This window comes from Sinohyriopsis cumingii, chromosome 14, assembly GCF_028554795.1.
Source record: "Sinohyriopsis cumingii isolate HCF-2022 chromosome 14, ASM2855479v2, whole genome shotgun sequence".
Classification (NCBI taxonomy): Eukaryota; Metazoa; Mollusca; class Bivalvia; order Unionida; family Unionidae; genus Sinohyriopsis; species Sinohyriopsis cumingii.
In genome coordinates, this window is record NC_142974.1 from 77,643,637 (window position 1) to 77,659,286 (window position 15,650).

The 15,650-nt window shown below is 32.3% G+C and overlaps 1 long non-coding RNA gene across 1 annotated transcript in view; it reads right to left on the bottom strand.

Annotated features, from left to right (window-relative positions):
- Window positions 1-2,769: 2,769 nt before the first annotated feature.
- The window catches only part of LOC149784202 (uncharacterized), a 31,775-nt gene continuing 18,894 nt past the window's right edge, over window positions 2,770-15,650 (bottom strand). Inside the window, exons 5-6 of the long non-coding RNA XR_016414111.1 lie at window positions 5,422-5,445; window positions 2,770-2,796 (exon numbers count right to left, since the gene is read on the bottom strand). This is a non-coding gene — a long non-coding RNA (uncharacterized LOC149784202). The remainder of the gene's footprint in view (window positions 2,797-5,421; window positions 5,446-15,650) is intronic.

The window sequence follows — 15,650 nt, forward strand, 5'->3', positions numbered from 1 at the left end:
TATTATGGGACATGGATATGTTCCCTGTGCCCGTTAGCTAAAAGCAACTGATGCGATATTTAGGTTTGGCTTGATATTTTCGGATATTTTGTTCCAGTTTTTTCCATAATTGCTGAAACCCTGACCTATATATTGAGCAAGAAAAACAAGTATCTTTGGACTGAAACATCCCAGAAGTTAAAAGCCATAATTAAAAGCGCACCAGTTCTTACAGATCCATATTTTAGCCAATCATTTAAATAAGTTGATGCAATTAGTGTTGGGGTTGGAGCAGTATTGCTTAAAAAGATGATAGTGTTGATCAACCAGTGTGCTTTATGTCTAAGAAAAAAAAAAAAACAAGCATCAAAGAAATTATTCAATAGTCGATAAGGAAGGTTTGGCTTTGATATTGGCATTACAACATTTTGAAATTTACCTCAGTTAAGCTCCTTTTTCGATTATTGTATTTAGTGAACACAACCCCCATGCTTTCTTTGGCAAGATGAAAAATACAAATCAAACACCACTAAGGTGGAGTTTGTTGTTACATGAATACAATATTTGCATCAGACACATCAAGGGAAAAGATGGTTAAATAACAGAAGCACTTTTCTGTGTATAGAAATGGATTATTTTAGTGCACACTGTGTATAATTCATAAGAGTTGTTTTTATGTTTTTAAAAAATAATGTATAAGTAATTTATGTTAAAAAGGTTTTAGCATATAAATCTTTCCTTTCGTTATGGAGGAAGTGTTATGTATATTTGATTTAATTTATATTTGATTTAATTTAATTGTTTGTTTGTTAGTTTAAATTTTTAAATTTTATTACATCTTATAGTAATGTAATTTTCCTTACTGGAATTTGATATTTTCCAGAAATTTGTCTGACTTGACTTTTTTTCGTAAACACCTATTATTAGAACTTTGTATTTTAATAGCAACCTAGTTCCTGCTCTTGCTTCTTTTCTAATGCGTAATTTAAAGTGTGCAATCGAGGCTGTATTGGGAGTACGTGATGTAAAGCTTCTATATTGTTCTAGAAAGTGATCACATGACCCACATACGGGAATATGTTCAACGTCTTAAATTAGTGTATAATATTTTTCTATAAAGAATTTAGTCAGTTGGACGTTTAAACAATTCGACGTGACGATGGTTCTTTTCTGTTGTGACCATTTGGAGTTTAATACTTTAATATTTTTCAAATTATTTGGACTCTAAGAGATTAATTCTTATTCCAGTGAATATTGAAGTGATTATGCATAATTCTCGGACGGAGCCATTTATTGAAATTCTATTCGGAATTCAAACACCGGAATAGGATTATTTGTGGATGAACAAAGAACTATTGGCTAGCCAATACTATACTGGTCACATTATACGTCATCGCCTTCCTATTTGTATTTTCGTCGGAACTCGAACTCAAATTAATTAGAAAATTTTTTAATAGGACTTCTAATTATTAATTCTTGGATTATTCTTCTTTTATTTTCTGATTTTGTTTCTTAAAACCGTAATTTTGTATCCTCATTTCTATTTTGTTTTTCTAGGGAAATACATTATTTGCAAATTTTTACAAATTTTGTTCTCTTCATCTGTTTTTGAGAGCCTAAACAAGTAACAACACATAAACACGCACGCACACACACACACACACACATCCATCCATCTATCCATCCATCCATCCATCCATCCATCCATCCATCCATACATACATACATACATACATACATACATACATATATGCATGCATGCATGCATACCATACAAACATACATCCTCACATCCGTCCATCCTTCCATCCATCCACCCATCCACCCATCCATACATACATATGCACATGCATATCCATCCATCTGTATTTACATAATTACATATATGCATCCATACATCCATCTGCACATACATAATCACGCATACACATCCCTCCCTCCCTCCCTCCTTGCCTCCATCCATCCATGCATACATACATACATATATACATATATGCATATATACATGCATACTTACATACATACATACAAACATACATGCATACATACAAACATTCATGATACATACATACATACATACAACATACATACATACATACATACATACATACATACATACATACATACATACATACATGCATACATACATAAATACATACATACATACATACATACAAACATGCATGCATACATACAGACATAGATACATACATACATACATACATACATACATACATACATACATATTTACATCATACATACATACATACATCCATCCAATCATACATACCGGTAGTTCTCAACAGAACCTTGCAATATTTCTTAATGAATATCAAAGCATGTCATTTTTATCTTAATGAAAAAGATGACATTAGGCTTGGTACACTGGCGTTTGTACCTAGATAAATATCCAACTGATACATATGCGGTGTTTTATTAGATGAATCTTGGTGATATTGCGAACATAACTACAAACCACAATGTTTCCATCGTTAGAACAAAAGCAAGGTGTTACAAAATAAATATTTATAGCCATAATGCATGTGCCAAAAATGAAATCAAGTTACAAAAGTCAATTTTACCTGAAAGAGTGTCAGTGAGAATTGATCTTCATAAAGTACATACATTACATAATAAATGAATTGATATTTTTACGATCAGCAGGAAATAACAATAAAATTCGAGTATTATATATATATATATATATATATATATATATATATATATATATATATATATATATATATATATATATATATATATATATATATGCATGTACATATATACGTCAGTACTTACACTTCCGTACTTCGAGCGCTGAAAGAACACGGGAAATGTGATATTAGAAACCCGAAATATATTTTCCGTACGTGGTTTCACTATTTGCTTCTTTGTACTTTTGTAGTGCATGTAAGTGTTCCGATATCTTAATCATATCAAATGGATACTTTCATATTATTTAGTGATAGTAGATTCAAATTTTCAAATGGTCTGCTTCTTATAAATACTGTAATGCATTCGTCCCAGTAAGAACAAATTTCGAAAATATGAATACATTTTCTGGATTTTGCATATTTTCTTTAAATCTCATACTAGGTTTGTCAAATCTAAAATATTCATAGATGATCTAAAGTTTTAGAGGATTAAATTGTATAATTAGCTCGCTGTGACTTGTGCGTTTAACCACCTCCCATATGATTGTTATGCTGCGGAAAGCCAGCATGCTCTTTGGAGTAAAATGTATTGTCTGTTAATGCTTACTGTGCCGTTGCATCAGCGAAACCTTGATAAGACCTTTAATACTCGAGATACATCTCCATGGTCTATTCAGATATATATTTGTATCCGTGTTATATCATCCGTAATTTGAATGGGGAGTACGCAAATTCGTATCTATTATTTGTAATTAACAAAATAGTATTGTGAAAAATGATTTCTTGTAGATCCATGCAATCTTTTTTATATTAGACGGCCATAGAATCTGCAATGAATTATGATATATCTCCAGCAATGGAAGGCACACTCAAACACACACAGATATATATATATATATATATATATATATATATATATATATATATATATATATATATATATATATATATATATATATATATATATATATATATGTAAAATTTTCACAATATTATTAGGTCAATTAAAAGTTTTATTTGCAAGTAATCGTTTGCTGCAGTAGACGTTGATAAAATGTGTAAGAAAATTTTGACACCCTGACTATGACTTTGGCATTTATAACATGTGCATGCCATCTGTATAAGACAGTGAAAAAATCTAGATTTTATCCGACACATAAGATACAAATAAGATACGTTTGGCACACTGTAACATTAAGAGATGCTTTTTACCTATTCACAGAGTTGTCACTGTTTGAGACAAGACTTTATTTTTCAAGCAATTTATTGATTCATTATATTTGTTTTCTTCGAAAATGTAGGTTTCTTTGCATTGTAATGCCTAGCAATGTTTATTTTTAGTCTGATTTATATTTAAAAACAAAACGCGTTTTCTTTAAGAAATAATTACTTTGAGAATACGATCTATATATGAGACACCAATAACATACTTTGATTAACATATTTTTGTTATCAAATCTCAATGATTAATTTCAAATAATACATTTTTCATTTTGTCTACGAGGTATTTTATAATGGATTGTAACTATTGATACACTCTTTTGCACAAATCCATTAATCCACCCAAGGCCATATACACTTTCTTGGCATCATTCAGGCAATCTGTACCTTACCAAGAATGTGAATTACATTTGAGATGTTACGTGTATCCATACATAAACTGTCCTGCATTATTCTGGAAGAATAAGCATCTAAAGCTTGAGACGAAGTAGCGATAGCAAGATTTGTAAGATGGAGATATTCGATATCGTGAATATCTCATGACGATATCGACATCTGGTCAGCAGGAATAGCGATATTAAGATTTGTAACATTTCCATATTCGATATCGTATATATCCCTTGATGATATAAACATCTAATCAGGAGGAGTAGATAATAGAACTTAAAATTGGCAACAGTTTTGGCCATATTCTATGTTGGAGCAGCACCACTGTTATCTAGAACGAACTGTGTGTATGTGTATGTGTGTGTGTGCGTTTGTGTATGTGCGTGTGTGTGTGTACAAGTTTTCAATGCAATCCTCAACGTAGTTTGCAAGGATATATAACAAAGAAATGTGTGTTTAAATGCGGATGGATAACGGACAACAAGGGACAACATACCAATCCGTGTTTTTTTTTCTGGTCTACGACAAAGGTGTTTGTTTATTCCATCCATATGAGTGTATTACAATAACAAGTTGGGTAACTGTACCTCAATATATTTTTCTGGGATGTTTATACCAACAAAATTTAAACATAATGTAAGAAACAAATCCCTGGTTAATGAACGATACAACTAAGAAGAAGCTGAAATATAATCAAAACTAATTTATGTATGGGAGATACAGCATCCCATTGCGAGGTGTAATTCTCACTTTCCCGATAATAGTGTCGACACGTCAGTCATTATTTCCGTAATAGCGAGAAGTATCTTAATACAATATAAACTTTCAACAGTATGTTTTCATACTTGTATTAAACACGTCTTCTTTTCTCAATGAAAAGCTACATTATGAACTTATTATTGTATAATTTGTGTCAACTGTAATATGACCTTATTATTTGCGAACATAAAGCATTTTGATAACCTTATATAATCTGAAATAATGTTATTGACATTCCATCCAAAGTAAGAAAAGGTAGCATAATAATCAAACGGTAACATTCTACTCAGTAGTAAAGGATTACTTCATTTTGAAGAATGCCCGCATTTAATGCTTGTATTTGTTTTAATCATCATATCAGAACCATGTGAAATATATAAATTGTTCTTTATTGATTGGAAGGACATATGTTAATATTTACCCATGCTCGTATCCGCATTTCTTCCTGAAATAATATAGAAACGGTGATATTTAAAAAGGGGAAGCAATCGTCGCTTATTTGTTTTCAAAAATGGGAAACAAACGCATGTGCATAATACAATTACAGCGTATTTAGATACTTAACTGAGTATTCCATAAGAGTTGACGTTTAACCTAATCTACTAGACAGGATGTGTCGCGTGCACATATCCGTATTTCACTAGCTGTGACATGTGTAAAAATCCGTATTGGAACGTTTCTCTTTTCCTTTATTTGCAAGATATAAAAGACGATGAGCCATAATATGTTGTGCTACATAAACGACATGTAATTATATTGGTACAACTGGCACACTTTGACCCAAACATACCAAGTAATATATATATATATATATATATATATATATATATATATATATATATATATATATATATATATATATATATATATATATATATATATATATATATATATTCTCTATCGAAAGGCGTAGCTACATACATTATTTGATGCATTCATCCTTTGTTACAAGTAGCATTTGTTCCATTAACCCTTCTGTCAATCGCGTGGGGGAATACATCAGATGGTTATATGTTTGCTATTTGCTAAAGTAACCTATTCAAATACATAAGGGTCATCAGTGTCTTTTCTCCGAAAATAAACACGAACATTGCACGTGGTTGTCAATCGCATAGAAGGCTATTGTCTGAGCTTACATGAGACAAAAGTTGATAACTCAGAAAAGAGTTCTTCCATGTCGACTGATGTTTAATGGGCTCATTTCCCATGACAATGCAAACTACTCGATCACAATCTACATCACGATGCCTAATCATCGACATAAAAGTTGATTTGTAAAAGCAATTTTTTCTATGTCGATGGATTTTTATTGGAAATATTGCCTACAAAAAAAGCACTTCATCTCAATAGCCACCAACCCACCCTACGATCGCGATAATATTGATACTTTAATAACAGGTATTCTATATCTATATCTACTCATTTTTTCTCTCTTTCTTCCTGGAAGAATAAATCTGATATCATACAAGAAGACTTTAGATATCGAAGCTCTTGTTTCCAAATGCATTACTTGGACAGATAATTACGTCCATAAGTCTCGGAATATTATTTTTTCTATATCCTGCTGAGATAAACAAATAACGAGATGCAAAGCTCTCCGCAATTCGGTACATCTAAATGCTTAGGTAAAGATGTGCTTACTTTACAATATAATCACAAACGCGTGAGTGCAATGGCACTTTAATTATATTCAGGAATTTCAAAAAATAATATAATATTATCAAATTCCGAAAGTAATTTGAAGTACGTTTCCACGAAATCGGTTTGCCATTAAATTTAAACTTTTCCGTCTGTTTTAGTGATAAGGGATAATTAATAATGAGCTGCACATTTAGTGCACTTCTTCTAATCACTTTGGTACAAAAAGTGCATAATTATGGGCCCAGACACAAACAAGCAGAACTTAAAGATTTTCAATAATTGTCATCATCTCATGAAACTGGTACAGTTCGTTGCTGGTCTTTCAACACATATAATGGCAGACACGCAAATCATCAGATATTCATATTCTGGGTGGAGAAAGAAAACAAATTTACTTCAAAATTATACACTTCAAAATCATACACAGTTTTAAAATTTACTTAATTGGCCACTTTGTATTTAATTCATTTACGAAATAATTTTAGAAAAATGTATTTTCTATAAGAGTTCGTCAGGATGTTCTTGAAACACAAGCCAACAGGGTTTCCTGGCTGCTTTCATAATGAAAATCGAGAAAGAGCAAAACGAAAACTACGCAACTATGTTACGGGTCTTAATATCAAGGTGTATATTGTACACTTGATATGATTTATATATGCTGCTCTTTAGGGTAAATATGAATAAGACGAAGACAATGCGCATTGGCTGCACCTTTCATAACAACTAATCTTACACTTTCAGCCTTCAAAATAGGTCTGGACAAAATAATATAGACGAGTAAGACAATATTTTTTTGGCAAAGATTAGTGCTCTTCTTTCGTTCTTATAGGACTCGACTTAATTTAAATATTTGTCGACGTGCATAAGTATAACAAATGGTATTTTGTATGACAAAAATATGCCAAAGCAGGAAGATATAAACCTTGATTAGGAGATAGTAAAGATAATAAATGTATTCAATTCCCAACCGTTTCCAATCGTGACGTAAGTTCTTTGAAGTACTACATTTGGAGTGTGATCATTATAATTATACCGGGATATAACTATTTCGTCATTAAAATTAACTAAAGCCTGATATAGCTCACTAATAGTTATAACGCTATGTATATACTTTGTATTGATTATATTCTACCATACAGTAGTCACATAATGCATGCATTCCAATATTGACGTATCTCTTGGACTATGTCCATTACAAACATTCCACTTGAAGGTCAAACCAACATGACACTATTGTGACACTGTAATTTCCATAACTTGCCGCTTCAGTTGCAATGTTAACTAACGGAGAAACGAACTATTTTTCCGTTTATTTCTAATTCACACTTTCGAGAGATTTCACACGTAAATTCGGCTGAATCTGTACGACATTATCATAAATATGTAGATCACGGTCTCTCATGCTATTAATATTAATACTTCCGTTGGCTTCATATTTCCATCGACACAGGCCGACATTTAAGTTATCTGATAAGCTTATTTGTATAAAATCAAAAGCACAGAGCGAAATTGTGATGATGTGCAGCTGAAAGAGAGTAGCATGAACAGCACGTTTTTTTTTTTTTTTAAATAATCTAGAAGTGTTGCGAAACTGAGTACAACTGATGTCGCCCTTTAGTTTAGAATAAGGGCTATATATACATTTTTTAACCACTCTCACACCCGGTTGCAAGCCAATTAATTTTTCTACATATATAATGAAGCCGACAAAGTAACGTCCTAGTTGTGATGTCGTAATTGAAATGTTTCTTTTTTTCTACCTGCTATATAGAAATGCAATATTAAACCAGATTGTCTTTCAGTACGAGATAATCAGAAGGGCAACATCATCAGTGTACGAAATAGTTCAATGTTGACAATTATGAGGTATCACACTGCATGGAATGAACATAAGCTCAGCGATAAGGTTATCTAGTTCAACCCGACTTGTATGGCCTTTGTATTTGCCGAAAAACTGGAGGATTTAAAACAAATATTTTACTCCCTTGAGAGAAGACAGAGAGAGATATAGTATAAGGCGAACCAGCAATGTAAGGCTGCATAGCGCCATATATATATATATATATATATATATATATATATATATATATATATATATATATATATATATATTGTATTGACTATTGACGTCAACACAGTACAGGCTAAGCATAAGTCATCTCCTTCCATCTTGAATTATTCGTTGTGACTCGAACATGGGATCATTAGAACATTCAAAATTTTATTCGTGGATTATTCTTGTATTATTTTTAGATTTGATTCTGGAAACTGAATGTTCTCACATTTTATTTCATTTTTACATCATTTTCCCAGGGAAACAAATTATTTGTTACATTTGTCAAAGTTTGATGTTTTCACTCTTTCTTTTGTTACTGTTTATTCCAGCCTAAACAGGTAACATTATATGTATGACATAGTCGTACTGCAACAAAGTTTGGTTGTCTTAATCCATTTCTTTGTTTTCTATAGTTTATCATGGCAATTTATATTATTACATCAATGTCATAAACGCAGGGTAACTGATACTTGAGTGGGTGCGTATAAATAATTATTTCAAGACAATATCGTGAGATATATGAAGAAACTGTCGCATTATTTCCGAACGATAACAGTCAGGACTTTTCATGATTCAGTAATGCAGTACAGTTTATCTATATATGGAACCTAGCACGAAATTAAATATATATAAGGTTTATATATATATATATATATATATATATATATATATATATATATATATATATATATATATATATATATATATATTGTGTGGGTGTGTGGGTGTGGTTTTATATATATATTTTTCCTTCCTTATCACATAGATTTTAGTAGTGGCAGGATATAACAATGAAAATATTTTATTAATTATATATAGACGAGGAAATTAATGTAGTTTAAAAGGTATAGGAAACTACAAATGTCGCTAGGCGTAGAAGTAATGTACTTATTACTGAACTGGAAAACATATTGCATTTTTGCTAGGTTGTAGAATTGCTTAGCAGGTTTAGCCCAAGTGGAAGATATGTTGTAGTACATTGACATCAGCTGCACAAATACATGGCTCAGTTTAAAGAAATAAGATTGATTTCATACATACCATGACCAGCTATCATTACCCTAATTCTTAGACAGGAAACCTGAACCGTTCAAACGTCTGACTAGATTGTATTGATGGGATAGATATAGTCTATATTTATCCTGCTAAATGTTTCGTCCAATGCATGAAAACTGATCTCAGTGGTTCTAGCGTTTTACTCTAGACATGGATACAGGTTGTTCTTGACCCTGACGAAGAAGAAGGAGGCACGACTATCATATTCGCCACACCATCTGTTCAAGATACACTGTAAAGACTACTGCAAAGTAATTGGACAGAAAATCATATGTTAACCGAGCGGTAGATGACCAACGTCATGACATAGTATGCAAATAAATTAAAAGCATGATGCCTTGCCAACCAATAAATTAGGTCCAGTTAGCAATGCAGTGACGACACATGTGAGATATTTCAGTTTAAAATTTGAGAACTACTGACTATTCGCATTGGATATAAGTAGGAAAAGCGTGATGTAGAAACATACATTCTTCTCTGTTATTCATTTTCACTTTAAAAGAACAATTCAACACAGTGATGTATCAATCTTTCCCGCTATAGGACACTAAAGTGACTCATGGAACACACATTTTCAAACATTCATATAGATAGATAGATAGATAGATAGATAGATAGATAGATAGATAGATATGTATAACACTCTTACACTTACATAATGCTTATTATGTGTAACATACGTACATAATATGATATTTCAAAACTGGAGGAATAGGGAAAAGCAGAAAATAGTATAAACGACTGTAAACCATCTCATCAAGGTTGAGTCAGGTAAACAACCACACATGTCTAGTGATTAAAGAATTATAATATAAACACATCGGGAATGTTTTATTCCAATAATACTCCAAATTTGTATTTTTCGGATTATTAAAGAAAATTGTATAAGATTTATGATTCTAGCATCATGCCTGTTTATGAAGACAAATTTGACGTTTTTGCTTCTAAACATTACCATGTGGTGCTACTGTATTTTGAAAGCTCTCGTGTAATTAAAATAGCAGACATTATAAATGTTCCTGATGCCCTACCACAAATATGTGTGGTATGTAGTGTTACCGGTATTGCTAATCTGTATTTACATTTGCGTTTAGGTAATTGCTGAGTGGCAATCATGACATGGGATGTGTCTGTGTGTGTATGTGTATGTGTGTGCTTGTGTGCACATCGTTAAAGCAATATTCTGAATCGCAAGAATAATGCTCACTCTCCTGAGAATAATGTATATACTCTGTCGCAATTTATCTAATGGCTAGTAAAATCGACACATAATATGCACCTCCTATTGTTTCGTTCATATTCGTTATAATATTTTGTCTTCATTTCTCTGAAGAGGATATATACCTTATTATTAAAATTGTTAATGCATAATTGGAGCCAAATAGTAGAGAGCTCAATATTTGAGAATGTAAATCATAATGCTATCTTGATGTTATCTGAAAAATATTTGTAGCTTTGCATTCTAAAGAAACATGAGTATGTAAATGAAACGGTTATTTTATAAATGATGACTTAAAGTGGATGAATATCTACACGATCTGCAAGTACGCGTATTAATACTCAGGCTAGACTAATATGAAAAACGAAACTTAATTTTTGACTGAGAATAGATATTTTAATATCTACCCATTATTTTATCTCTTTTTCTTCCTGATAGAATATAAGAAATATAATGTTATAAAAATTGGATAGAAACATATGCACAGGATGCAATTGTCGTGATGTCGCTTCTTTACCTTTGTAATTAGGTAAAAAGATTGCATTTGACCTAAAAGATTGGAACGGTTGTGTCATGCGTAGTTTTCCTTCTTATCATGTTTCTGTTTTTTTTTATTCAGATTAAATGAAAACAAGGAGCTACCAAAGAGTGTGCTGTAAAATACATCTAAACTTAATTGACATGCTTAGGCCCAATAATACCACCAACAAATAAATGAATATATATATATATTTGGTTATAGGTCGCTATTCGCTAAATCAACTTTTATTTCTGTCGTGTGGATGGTGGTTATCAATAACATCGTTATAAGTCTTCATTTGTTAAAGCAAACATTAAATCAAATCAAACGCGGACATAAATAAAGTGTCTGCTCAACAAGAAACAATGACGAAAATTGCGTGTTGTTTTCAATCACTTTGAAGTTCCTCGCAGTATTCTTCATTGACACCACAGAACAAAAACTATTTTTCAATGCCACTTGATCATTATTTGACAAATTTCCTGTAAACATTAGGACTACTTGAGTCTAATAAACATAACCCTAAAAGATATCGAAATAATAGTTGATTCCTCAATAATTGATATATCTGCAGAAGTTTATTGGGCTTATTTCCTACAAATATGAAAAAATACTTGAGCCCAGAAAACATCACCTTGCTCCGGCATATATATAAAAGTAAGCACCCAAGAAAGCAATATATTATCCATGTCGTGTAATACTGATGGGATCATATCATCTAAAACTTAAAGAATGCTTGAACCGATTCTACATTGACCTGGTCAATGATGAATCGCGTTCGTTCAAGCGCTTGATTAAGTTTCAAATGTAATGTGTTGATTGAGCGAAATTCCTTAAAATTGTAATTAATACACATCATCATTCCGTCTTGAATTATGCCTTGATGACTTCATCATCATTAAGAAAACTGCTACGACTCGACATGGTGAGCCTGAGTAATAAACCATCTCATTGCAGATAAACTTAATCAACTATACGTCGTGGTAAAAGATGAACTGCATTTCACGCATAAATCTGCCTTAAAAATATAGGAATTTTAACAATCATACATCACTTGTATGCCATGCTTGATTTGTACATTTTTTTTACAGATAGCAATAGGAATAATACTTAGTATTTCTTTTTCTTCTCTTATCTACTGAATACTAAAATAAATCTGATAACAGACAAAGTGAAGTAAATACCTCTGATTTGCTTTTAAAGTGGCAATATATACGAATACCCATATTCGCAAACGGAATACAGTGTATGTCATTTCTTCAAAAGAGTATTCCAAAATATATCCCATTTGAAGTAAATCTGCTATACGGGTTGTACGCATACATATTTCTGAATTTCATCTTCTATATCTCTTCTCTGTATTGAACATATACATTAATAAAGTGAAAAGTTATCTTCCATAAAGTACGTGTACATGTTTAAGTAAAAAGTATAATCCTTTGCTGAATAAAACAAAAGATCAAATGGCAGACAGCCCACCATCAAATCTGCACTCGACAGTTTTATTTTTGTTGAGTTAGGACACGTATAACACATCATAATTTATCATTACATAAAATATAATTTGTGTGAAAATGTATAACACATGGTAATGTGTCATTACGTGAATCAAAATTCGTTGTGCATATCTATAACACATGGTGTGATGTGATTTTGATTTTTAACGTAGCTTTAACAAGTTTTCAGTCATATCGCTACGACGTCTGCAATGTGGCAGTTTATAGTGATGTCTAGCACTGGGGCATCATGCCGCAGACATGTAGCATGATGTCCCACCCATTCACATTATCCTGACACCAGGCCGACCAGTTCTAATACTAACCTCTTAATGCTGAACGCCAAGCGAGGTAACTGTTAGTACCATTTTTGTAAGTCTTTGGTATGACTCGGCCGGGGATCGAACCCGCGACCTCCCGCATCCGAGGCGGACGCTCTAACCAATAGGCCACCGGAGCGGTATATAGCACATGGTAACTTATCAATAAACGGAATTCTAATCAGTGTGAATAAGTATAACGCATTTTATTTTGATGAAATATTGATGACAATGGAGAAGATTCCAGACTAAGATTACGAATGTCTAAATGGTATATAATTTAGAGCAATCAAAGCAGTTAAGTAGGTCCTTTAAAGCCCCAGCCGTTATATAAGGAGAGAGAGAAAGAAAAGAGAGAGAGAGAGAGAAAGGAAAGACAAAGACAGATAGATAGATAGATAGATAGATAGATAGATAGATAGATAGATAGATAGATTGTTGTTGTGGGTTTTAACGCCATTTTGCAGCACACGATACGCTATACATGGCGACCAGTATTAATGGTGGAGGAAGAAGCTGAGAATACCCCGGTAAGAACCACCGACCCACGAGAAGCTACTGGCAAGCTTTCCCACATACCCACATTGGCTGAATCTTAGACTCGAACCGCAGCAGACAGAGGTGAGATGGCAGTGATCCGTAACGAAGAGCGTTGTAGACCACTTGGCCACTCAGGGCCCCGATAGATAGATAGATAGATAGATAGATAGATAGATAGATAGATAGATAGATAGATAGATATATAGATAGATAGATAGATAGATGCTTGGATTGATAGATGACTAGATGGATTCATGGATGGAAGAATCCATGGATTAATGAATTTATATATATATATATATATATATATATATATATATATATATATATATATTTATATATATTCGTTCTTTATCGAATTTTTTTAAGCATTTACTAGATAATAAAATAAAACCTATCCTTTCAGATATTTCAGATGTAAGAGAAAGTATTTTGGAAATGTATTGATATATTAATGTTGAAAACCATTTAAATGTGTAACAGCTTCCAATAGGTGATATCAGCTTCCGTTCAGAAGAGCTTACACAGTGATGTGAGCAAATATCGTAGAGAGTTAAGGATGTTTTCAACAATATCATAAAAAGGCAACTCATAAAAAGCGCTTATGAAGGCATGTTTATGTACCAGTACATTGATTGTTAAAAAATGTAAAAACGTTTAATTATTCAAGTGAGATGAGCTGATGTAATCATCCATCAAATCTTTACTATCCACGTTATGAACATAGTCATGGGATTGAGTTTTACGAAATGTTAACATATCGCATAATTATTTTAATGTTACTATGACCATTCTTTCATGATGTGGTATTAAATCAGTTTATATATTATTTGTTGATTCTGACGCAAAAGGAAGCTTTATGTCGTTTCAGACAGCTATCTCCATTTTAAATGAAGTTAAAATGAAGTAAAATATTGATATGAAGTTGTTAAATGATTTATTTTTATTTGAAGCTGATTTTTAATTTGCATTTTAATTCTTAGAAAATCTTGTTATCTTATGAACTGCACAGCGGTAGTCTCAAACATTTTAATTAAAACTCATCTTCTTGTAAATACTGGATAGATCAGTTTAACTGAAATGTTATATAAAAAATCGGAAACGGTTAAGGTTGTTTGAATGATGTTATTATTTTCTAGTTGAAGACTTACCTATCTTTTCAAAGTTTAAATTTTTGCATGATGCCTGACTGTTAAAGTAGTTAAAGTAGAAGGACGTAAGCAGGTCATATAAATTGGGGTTCTGGCTCAATTTTTGGAGGGGTTCTGGCTCAAGTTTTGGAGGGGTTCTGGCTCAAGTTTTGGAGGGGTTCTGGCTCAAGTTTTGGAGGGGTTCTGGCTCAATTTTACCCAGAAAAGTTAGGATCTGATTCACCTATTTACTAAAAATAGTTGGTTCTGGCTGCTGGTTCATATTTTACGCAGAAAAAAAAAATAGTTTTTGAGTGAGGAGTTCTCGTTCACTGTTTTCCCCCTACAGTGAAAATGATTGTTTTGGACTGGTGGATTGTGACCCAATTTGTTTTGCTCCTTTCTTATGGTAGATGTTTTAGTCTGTTAGAAGTGACAGTTTTCTATATCTTTATGGCCAAAAGCTAATGTTGAAATGCCATCGTTGGATTATATGTTGTCGTCAAACGGGAATAGTTATTTTTGCTGATGAGTTCTGTGGATATCCTGTGTCAGTCTAAACTGACGTTTCTCACTGTGCAATGGTGTAGAACCCATGTATACTTCTCTGTACTGGCCGATAGTTGCAATGCGATTGAGAACTGCTTTCTTGATGCCTTTATTTTTTCCCTG